The sequence below is a fragment of the Centruroides sculpturatus genome, unplaced genomic scaffold (assembly GCF_000671375.1).
Source record: "Centruroides sculpturatus isolate CEXI.00-Female unplaced genomic scaffold, Cexi_2.0 scaffold396, whole genome shotgun sequence".
Lineage (NCBI taxonomy): Eukaryota > Metazoa > Arthropoda > Arachnida > Scorpiones > Buthidae > Centruroides > Centruroides sculpturatus.
The window spans coordinates 186,846-197,829 of NW_019384590.1; the positions used below are offsets into that span (position 1 = coordinate 186,846).

The 10,984-nt window shown below is 31.8% G+C and overlaps 1 protein-coding gene across 2 annotated transcripts in view; it reads right to left on the reverse strand.

Annotated features, from left to right (window-relative positions):
- Positions 1 to 10,775, reverse strand: part of LOC111624730 — a 23,540-nt gene extending 12,765 nt beyond the window's left edge. Inside the window, exons 1-2 of one of the 2 annotated variants that reach the window (XM_023367655.1) lie at positions 10,672 to 10,775; positions 6,425 to 6,464 (exon numbers count right to left, since the gene is read on the reverse strand). The gene's annotated coding sequence lies outside the window, so the exon portion shown is untranslated. Of the gene's footprint in view, positions 1 to 6,332; positions 6,465 to 10,671 lie in introns of those variants that run through there. The other variant, XM_023367654.1, reaches the window with a different exon arrangement.
- Positions 10,776 to 10,984: the final 209 nt, after the last annotated feature.

The window sequence follows — 10,984 nt, forward strand, 5'->3', positions numbered from 1 at the left end:
CAAACCAATTTTCAAATAATTAAAAAATTGATAAAAAAATTGTTTATTTGTCATCATTAATTTTGAATACTATGAAAATACTGTAATATGCACCTACTTTGTGATTGAAAGCGAACGCTTTTCAAAGTACAATGCAACGTTTTTTAATTAAAGCATATACAAGACACGAGTGTCCGTGTCATTCTTCTCTGGTGATTGGCCCGGTACTGGGACTGGGAACGTGAAAGCCGAGCAATGTGGTTTGGGCGAACTCGTGACAAGTCGCGCGTACAGGTAGCGTAGAACATTACATTAACACGCAATTAGTCATAGTTTCTTTGCTTACTAGATATCTCGTAGCAAAATAGAACTGACAATGAGTTATCTTGAACTACACTTAAGTAAATTTCCAAGAAAATGCCTAAAAGCCCTAAACTTTGCGACACCCCAATCGTGGTGCCGCGGCACCCCGGTTGAAAAACACTGACTTAAGCATTTGTTTTTCTTGTATCATAAATGCCTCTTTCGTTTCTTTTTTAATGGTAAATAACCTAATCATCAATTTAATTTTATTTCATCTAGAATCATTGATTGATAGCTAAATTGACGTTTTGTACTTATAATTAGTCTGTCGATTTCTAGATATGCTATTTGTAGCATTTAGTGCAGGGTCAGTATGACTATATATATGTCTGAATTACAATGAATAGAACCCACTGGACAATTCCATTTGTGTCTTTTTTTTTTTTTTGCTTATTTTACACTTTTATGCATATACTGTATTATTTTTTATGTCATTTTGGGGCTGATTTTCCTTTTTGTGTCACCTTTTTGTACATATTTACTCAATTTTATTGTTTACACTCTTCTGGATGGCTTAAAATAAATGTCTATAGCAGTGCTTTGGACTAGTCTGATTTCTTTCTTCCTTGAGAGAGGAACAGTGGAGGGAAATGTATCAAATGACTTATCTCAATTACATCAGCAGTGGAGACAAATTTCCTGGAATTTTCATTGTAAAAGCATAAATAATTTGCATAATTATCTTGACATCTACAACGGTATTCACCTTACATTTTGCTTACCGAAATATAATGTGTGAGTTTGCTTTACAAAAAGCCAAAGGTTAAGTCTACTGTTGGCAAATGGATATGGGGACAACCCAAACTGAAATATGAGAACAACAAATTAATTTGCCATGCCTGCCTCAAATCAGTAAGTTTTTCACTTGTCTGCATATTTTAAATGGTTTAAATACAGCTGCATCCCATCTTTTGCAGGTTAATTAATTAATTAATTATGGAAAAAATATATTACATAGCATGTAAAAACTGCCATTCATCAGAAAAACCTGAAAAAAATGTAGAGGTTCAGCAACTACTCAACAGACTATTTTAGATTCAACAACTGCTGGTTCAGGCACACAAAGTAAACAAGAATTTTATTATGATTTATTGTTTCCTCAAATATACCATTAACAAAACTTAATAATAGCATTTTTAGATCTTTTTGCAAAAATACTGCAGTAGACACATACCCACAGAATCAACAATACAAAAAACTATGCTGACCAAGTTTATAAAAACTGTATTGACAAAATAAAGAAATAAATTCAAAATAATTATACATGGTATGGTGTCGATGAAACAATTTGTGCAGCTGGCACATCGCCCATTTAATAATTGGTATATTAAATGAAGATTATACTATTAATACCTTTTTAATTAGTTCAAAGCAGTTAGCTCAATAATTAACAATATAATTAAGAGATTTATTCCTGATGGATTAACAAATATATTTTTACCAAATTCTGTGCCAAATAAAAAAAATATTGTTAATGCTTTCTGATGTTGCTGCTTATATGTTGAAAGCATATTCCAATTTGAAAATATTATACAAAAAGTTAATTTGCTGCATATGTCTAACACATGGAAAGAATCAGATTGCTGAAACTATTAGAATACAATTTATTCTAATTAAAAACAGAAAACGTTTTCTTAAAATCTCTATTGAAGATTCAATGGTTCTGAGAAAAATCACCAAATATACTATTTCTTTCTGAGTCTATCATGATGAGATGTTGGACATGGATAGACACAGCCAGTTTTATGCAGATCACTTGGTTTGTTTTGAGAATATTGTGTCACAGTTCCCTGAATCCATCTGTGAAGCCATTAGAAAATGCCAAATGGTATTAAAAAATCCATCAATTGAACAAAATCTAGCTTTTATAAAAGACAAATTACTGTTTTGTAAGCAAAGCTATAAAAAAAACCTTGAAACAAATGATTTGCCTTAGTAGTGCTTTCCAAATAATCAATAATTTTAAAAATGCCGATTCAAGGATACAAGGTCCTATGGGAGTAGTAGTGTGCAGAAAACTATAAGTTTTAGCTAAAAATACAGGATACGAAGTTTTGCAGCATATATCTAGGACAGTGATTCTCAACCACTGTGCCGTGAGATTTTTGAAGTGTGCCGCCACAGCGAATGCCCATACAAAAGCGACGTCAGACAAGTAGCTCAATTAGTTTGATTGACCTTCCTAGGACGCATTTGGAAATTGTAATTGGTGTTACCAGTAACTGCTGGTAGTTACCAAGGTGTTTAGAAAATGTGACCTAAGTAATCAACTGTGTTTAAAAATCACTGTTATGACGTCACTGGTTGTTCTGCGATATTTACCAAAGTAACCGCGTGTGCTGCCAAATTTTTAAATTATTAAAAGTGTACCATGACGAAGAAAAGGTTGAGAATCACTGATATAGGATCTTGACGGGGAGACATTGTTTGGGATATTCCTATAAGTGCTTCCAGTATTTCTAAACATGTTCCAATCACCAATGTAATGTCGAAAAAAGCTATTCATGTTTTAAAATATATTTAGTGACAGAAGAATGGGATTTTCTGTTGAAAATTTGGAAAAACATTTCATTATTAGTTTATTTAGAAACAAACAGTAATTTTTATCCTTATCAATGTTTTATAATATCATTTTACAGTATATTAGGTTTCTTTATAATTGGTTTGTTATGTTTAAAATTACATTAATGAGCAATTATTTATTGTGACATTAAAAATTGCAGCCTGGCATTGTGGAAACCATATTTTCAATTTAAATTAATTTAAACTATATGCTCTTCAGTTCAAATTTGTACTGTAATGTCTTGCCCTGTACATCATACTTTTCCTTTAACAATACAGTTGTGCAAGTCATCTATTAACTGCTTTCAGGGGAAAAGTTTTGAATTGAAATAACATGACTTCCACTTTGCATTGAATGTTCCTATGTAGTTAATCAGGGCCTCCTGTCCCTAAGGTTTCGATATCTGGTCACATCTTTCATATAACTCCGTTCTCAAGATTAAGGAAAGATGAACGGACAGATGACAGTGGAAATTTATAGGTCTGCAATTTTTTCAAATTGCAGCCAATGATAGTTAACTAAAACAAATACTCATTTTAAGTTTTTTTTTTTTAAAAAAATAACAAGTTGGGTTGTTTTAAGAATAAAGTTTGTTAAATAAAGTTAAAGTTAATTTCCTCCTTATGGTTACATTTATTAAAACTGAAATTAACACATCTGTTTCGTTCTAGTTTTTATAAAATTTTATGCGTACATTTGCTACATTTGCTTTAAGACAGATGTTTTTCTTTAAAAAGTTAAGTTAATATTCTTATAAAATTTTATAGTTATAGCCACATTTATTAAAGTTCTATAATAAATACTGTTTAATTAATATGTTTATTCATTTTGACTTGTTCTGAAATTTTATATGTCTGGTGATTAACATTCAAAAACATTAATATACAAAACATCTTTTTTCAATGCTAAGCAAGCCTTTTATGATATGCTTAATCAGAAATTTTGTGCAACTTTATATGCTTATTATACATGTCCTACTTATAATTGATCTCAAGAAGTAATGGATAAGCTTGTCCCTATTTATGAGATTTTGATTTACAGACTTTCAAGAATGGGTACAGACAAATTAGGGTATCAATCACATTGTGTATTTTCTCTATTTTATTCAAAATTTTTGAGGTGGAGCATTAAGCAACTGTATATGGCTTACAGAATTACATTCTTTCTCAAAGTTTGATTAATCAATTTTGATTAAACTTTGTAATTTTCCATTAAATGCAATGAAGAATCCTAAAATGTAATAAAAAATTGGTGTTTACAACTTCATTTTTGAGGTACTGTGGGATCAATGTGACAAAATCCATGCTCCCTGATATGATTAAGCACTGCATAATCAAATTTAGAGATAAAAAATTAAAACAAACAGCATTGCACACCTAACAGAAAATGGGCACCAAAAGCAAACAAAACACAAGAAGAAAGCAATCAATGCTGAGTGAATGTAAGGATTGTCTCTCTGAACCCAGCAGGTGCAACGATCACCTCTTTGTTATAAATAACAACACATGGCAAAACTGGAAATAGTACAACAGTGAAACTAACACCTAAATGCGATTTCCAGCAAATAACCTAATGTTCTAAGTTTTGGATCACCTCTTTGTGACCAATAAATATACCAATTGCCTTCCCATGTGGCCAGCAATCTTTCTCTTCTGGTCTCTCTCTCTCATATACATGCACACTTTGTCTCTCATTCTCACATATAAATGCACTTACATACATATTCAAACACGTCAGCATTCAAATTACATGGGACAAAACAAAAGCTGCATGTACTAATACTAATTTAAAAAATTTTAATTACAAAAATGCAGTGCTCTGCCTCAATTTTACCACAATATGACAAAGATGCATGGTGTCCTAGTTATAAATCTATATCCCATACTGTATAGAAGATATATCAGGAAATATCTAAATGAAAACATCAGGAAAATATCTAAATGTGAAAAAGTTTCATTGTAGAGGTAAACCTAAATATGTTTAAAAAGTTGAAAGTGAATGAATGACAAGTCTTATTTACGTAACAAAGTTTACACCAGGGATGTCCAACTCGTGGCCCACTGCACTCTGAATTTTTTAGGTATATTTTCATTTATTTTGGTAAAGTATGTCATTAAAATTATTCTCATTCCATTGCTGAATACATTGTTATGACATCATTTTGATGTCATAATGACTATTTGGTGTTAGAAAACTGTTATGCATGTGGGGTAGTACATATTGTTGTGAACAATTCTTTTTGCACATGAAAAATATCAAAACTGCTGAAAGAAACAAACTGAGTGATTCCCATTTAACTAACATTCTTAGAATTAAGACTACCGGTATTACCATAAAAGCAGATATTGACAGTATTACAAAAGGAAGGCAATGTCAAAAATCATGTTGAATTTATTTTTATATTGTGTGAACATTTCTTTTTTTACTGTCAATAATACAGTATTTTTGTAATATATATATATATTTGTTATTAAAATTTAATATTCGCATTTTGAACTTTTTAAAACATATATTTATATAAAGTACCTTCGTGGCCTGCTGAATATACCCAAATTTCTAATTTGGCCCATTAGGAAAAAAGTTGGACAACCTAGATTTACACTATAACATTATCTATATAATTAATTAGATTAATGCCAAACAAACTGCTGGATTCTTCACTGGGTTGTAACAAGGCTAATTTAATGAAATAATATAATGCAATTTGGCTATAGATAAGCAGTTTAAGCTGCCATTTAATTTAAAATTAATTTATTGACAGGAAACCATATCCAGCTTATTACTTACAAGTGTACATCTATGTGTTTTATTGTGTTTTAGTTACATAGGAAATTGATTAGGATTTTGGATTGCATTGTAGCATTATCATTTTTCCCATTTAAAATAATAATAATATAGCCAATGCATATAATAGTTGTTGTGAATAGTATTCATTACATATATCAGTTGATGCTAGCAGTCTTACTGCTATTGTCAACCGATACAAACTATAAATAAACTGCAATGATTTTAAACTGTTTTAAATAAAATGAACAAAAATCAAATCATTTGAGAATAATTTAGTTTTTGTTAAATCAGTGGTTTGGTTTAGACACCAGTTTTCATTACTGATCATGAAAACAAGTTACATAATTAAATATTATCATTAATGATATGTATTATCTTTTAATATGATTTGATTGTATTAAAATGTTGTTTATTGTATTGACAGAAAGGTTATGTCAAAATTTAAATTATAATTCACTTATTTTACATGCGTGCAATAATACAATTAATCCAAGATTTATTTTGCTTACAACAAAAAAACATGTGACTTTTTTGAAATTTGAAATTCATCAATTTCAATTTCAAGTTTATATCAATTTGACAATGATTTCAAAATATTTGATTAAGAAAACGTATTAAATCCTTAATAAACATGACATACCTCGTAATATTAATTCTGCAAATAAAATAAATCTCTAAACATCAAGATTTAATTAAATTTTCAACTTGCACAAAAACCAAACGATAACTTACTTTTCAAATGACCGCTTTACCCTATCTTTCCCGTTCTTCCCTAAACAAAAATAAATCTTTAGATAGAGTTTTTTAAATACAGAAGTTTAAATTGATATATATTAATTATATAAAAATAATTTAATTTAATTCAAGACAACAAAGAGAATAATAACGTTTACTATAAGCAATAGTAGGATATTCTGTTTGAAATTATTTTCCCCATCCGCGAAATTTCCCTGTAAGCTAGAAACCATTATTCAGTTTTCGAAACTTAACGCATAATTAAAGTTTAAATTCTGTTTATATTATAATCGTAATATATAATTAAAACTTAATAAAATATTTACAATTTTATTATGTTTTATTTTCTTGTGTAATTTCATGTTTTTTTTCGTTCAAGAAAAAAAAGCTGCAAGTTTTTCCCTGAATTACAAAATGAGGGGAAAATAAACATATGTAAAGAAAATAAAATATATAAAATTTATTAATATTAAAGTTGAACTATTTATTTTTGTTATAAATAAGGCTTAAACGAATAGATTTACTCATTTCCTAAGAATAATAGTTACTTTATACGTCAGTTTGATGAGACGAATTAAAAAATGACGAAATAATTTCTTCCAATCAAAAGACTAATCAGAAATTTGAATTAAGACCTCAGCCAATTGTTCTCGAGGATACTGTATCAAATCCGGACGGTCGAAAAAACCATGGAAAATTTTATAGATGGTCTGTCGTCCACCCGGTCGCCCCATTGTGGGCCTGGCCGAACCCATAATGGGCTTGCTATAAGAGGCCCTCTTACTGCCAACAGAACGGAAAGAATTAACAAAAAAAGACGGTCCTTCCTATAGATGCAAAGCCCCGCTTTTTACTATCCGGCCACTCCGATTGTAGGCATGGCCAAACTTGTTATTTATGTAATTTCCAAAACAGTCAAACCTGTCTATAACGGAATCCCAAGGGACCGAACAACTTCCGTGATAGACAGGTTTCTGCTATATACAGGTTGCTACTATAGGTATTACTTGATTAATGAAATTAATAAATTTCTTGATGTGTATCGCGTTAATCAAATACAGTGGAACCTCGGTACTCGACCGAGCAATCATCACCCGCTAGAACAAATTTTCTGTTAATAATACTGTAAATATTTTTTATTATTACGAAAGTTAAAAAGCGTGCATAATATGTCCGATGTGAATTTTATCTGCAGACATTTCTACTTGATTTTATTCAAACGAAATGTCATGTTAAAAAATTTAAAATAAGCTTCAAAACAAAGAATACAATCTCACATTGGGAACAGTGTGTTAAATTTCACAACTTATAATTATATCACATATTTAAGTAAAAACAGCTGTTAATAAAAATATGCAAAGACTTTCCGTTCAAATGCCTATAGAATTACTGTAATACAGTAGTCGTGCTTTGCTATTCTGTATTGGGTATGTGTATTTTTTGAATTTTTTTTTTTTTATGATTTATACATGTTAGGTTTGTAAACTTCTTGTTAAATTTATGTTAAATCGGATAAAGTTACCAATTTCTCTGTTATACGATTCGATTTTCTTTTCCGTTTCCGCGTTGGACAGGTTCCGCTATATACAGGTCAATTTACATTACTTTTACAGTTTACATGACATGTTTTCGCTATATTGTCGAAGAAATAATTTGCCTGGGGGAAAAAGTAAGAGTAAAATTGGTCAAATGAATTCTAGATCTGAAAAATAAGAACAACAGAGAACCCTGAAGGCCATGGAGTCCGACTTGATTAAGAATGGCTTTGTCAAGGGCTGCAAAAACAGTATCACAACGTCAAGCTGGACTTGAAGATCTTCTCAATTCTTTAATCTCTACTTTCTTATAAAAAAAATATTCCGTTATGCTTGACGGGAGAATTTCTAGTTCGTAATAAGCAGTAAAATGAGGCACTAAGAAAGCGAGTTCTCGACCACGGCCTGGAATGCACATGCATTAATATGAAACCGCACGTGTCAGGATATAGGGTTTATGTGCTAAATCAGTAAGCCCATAATAAGGACGGCTGGATGGCCGAGCGATCAAGGTGACAACCTACCGCTCTGGGGATCTCAGGATCGCAATCCTCTCCAGGAATTTTTCGGGTAGTGATCCGACCGGATATGTCGGCCCCCGGCCGCCACATTAAGGGTCTGGCCGAACCCATAATGGGTCTGCTAAAAGAAGATCCTGTTAGTGCTCACAGGGCAGAAAGAGTTTAAAAAAAACCATTATAAGGTTTTCTGCGGTCATAGTTCCCTGACACGTAGCAGATTTCTCACCGAAATTTGTTAAAGAGCTTCTTACAAGAAGAGACTTTGATAATGAAAATAACACTATTAATAATTTAAACATTAATTAAGAATTTCAATATATTCCAATGAACCTGTATATTTATAATATAAAGGTTTGTTTGTCTATTTTCTAATTAAATTAGAAAGCTAAATTTGATTTTCCGTTTCAGATTGCTAAAATAAAAATAAAATATTTCCTCTTTGTTTGGAAGTAAATTGAATACCTTATTTTCGTTTTTAGTTCTGTTTATGATTGATTTAATTTGGCTACCCCGACCTTTTTGAGCCATTCTGCAGACCAAGTGCAGAATGGCTCAAAAATTTTCTTGCAGCTAACCCATATATGTTGGATCTCTTCATTATGGGCCTGGCCCACCATTATCTAAGTGGAAAAACCACTGAACACCAGTGGCGTGCCGTTATTACAAGCGTTGGAAGCGCCGCTTCCCTCGTATTCTCTAAAAAAAAATAAATATTAATTTTAATTATATGAAAATAATCGCACAATATTTTATTATAACCGCATTATGTATCTTATTACAAATTTCTATACTACACGTGGAAAAAAACAAAACAAAAAATTGCTATTGTATATTAGAATATTAGTGACGGAGTGTAATCTCCTGTATTTTCAGATTACGAAAAGCAAGATNAAAAATAATTAAAATAATTACAACTTTACAAAAAGAGAGAAGTTGCCGATCTTGCCCCTATACCCGGGGCAACTTCGTCAATTTCTCTCTTCTTGTAAAGTTGTAATTATTTTAATTATTTTTATTTCCAAACTGATTTTAACCAGTTCTATAGTAAGGTAACATTCCAATAGACAATATGCAAAGCTTTTTTTTCAGTTTACAGCAGTATTTATTACACAAAATTTAAGTAAAGCTTAACATGCCGATCTTGCCCCGATCTCCCCTATATTTATAATAATTTACACATTTATTTAGCAATTTTCTTCATTCACTCTTTTAATTTCAAAGTGTGACTACTAAAGATGTATCTAAAAGATTTAGTTACGTTACTTCACAAAAGTTATTGCAAACACGTTAGTGAATTTATATTTTCAACATTATTTTTATCCACTAACCTCATACAGCCTCGAATTCTCGACAGCAGGATGGCCGAGCAATCAAGGTGACAGTCTACCGCTCTGGGGGAACCGGGATCGAATTCGAACGGGTCGAAAAATCCCCAGGAATATTTCGAGGTGGTTTGTCCGGATGTGTCGAGTCCCGTCCCTCACCACCCGACCGTCCATTGTGGGCTTTAGAGCCGGCCCTACCGGACGGAACAGCCGCTCCAGGCGCTAAGTCCTAAGGGGCGCCTCAGTGGTAAAGAAAATTAAAGGGTATAAATTAGGCGCAACCAGGGGGCGCCATAATAGGATCTCGCTCCATCCTAAAACTTGCCTCGGGCCGGTACTGGTGGGCTTGGCTCGAACCCATAATGGGCTTTGCTGAAAGAGGCCCTCTTAGTGCCCACAGGGCAGAAAGAGTTTTAAAAAAGTCTCGAATTCTCAGTTGTTTACACTTGGCATTTCTACAATATTTAAGCAATTTAACTCCTGGTTTTGTTAATGAGAAAACGGAACAATCTTATGCCTTTTGCTGACAATATTTTACAAGTCGTTGCCTAACACCAAACCGTTTAAACAAAAATAGATAACAAGAAATGTAGTTAATTGAAATTAAAAAAAACGATCAAAATTCGCTCTACAAACACTATTACAAAAGGAACCAATGGCGACTGCCGCAATGCATCATGGTATCATTTCCAGACCTTGTGTTAATAGATCTTGGTGTAAACCACCTAAACAGACCTGAAATTTCCCTAAAATTAAGAGTTTCCCTAAAAACTGAAACAAGCATCCTCTAAATAGTTTTGCTCCAGGTGCAATGCATATCAAAAAAGCATTAGTCTTTTGGCAATCCAGAGAAACAAACTCACTTTTTGGCGCAGCGGCGTGAACACAGTTGAGCAAAGCATCATGTTCTCGAAGGGACCTCGCCGCGAGAACAGTCATGAGCCCTGTGACTTCTAAAATATCCAATTCGTCATTGAAATTTCACTAACCAATATGAGCAGACTTTACATTTCTCCCCTAAACTTCTCTCTATCTTGTTGTTTTCCTCCTATTTTTAAAATATTAAAAACAGATATTAAATTTATCATCGAAAATATCATAAGGTAAAGTTAAAATCACTTTTTCCTCCCTCTATTAAAATATAAAAAAAATTTAATGTATAAATTTAGAGTATGG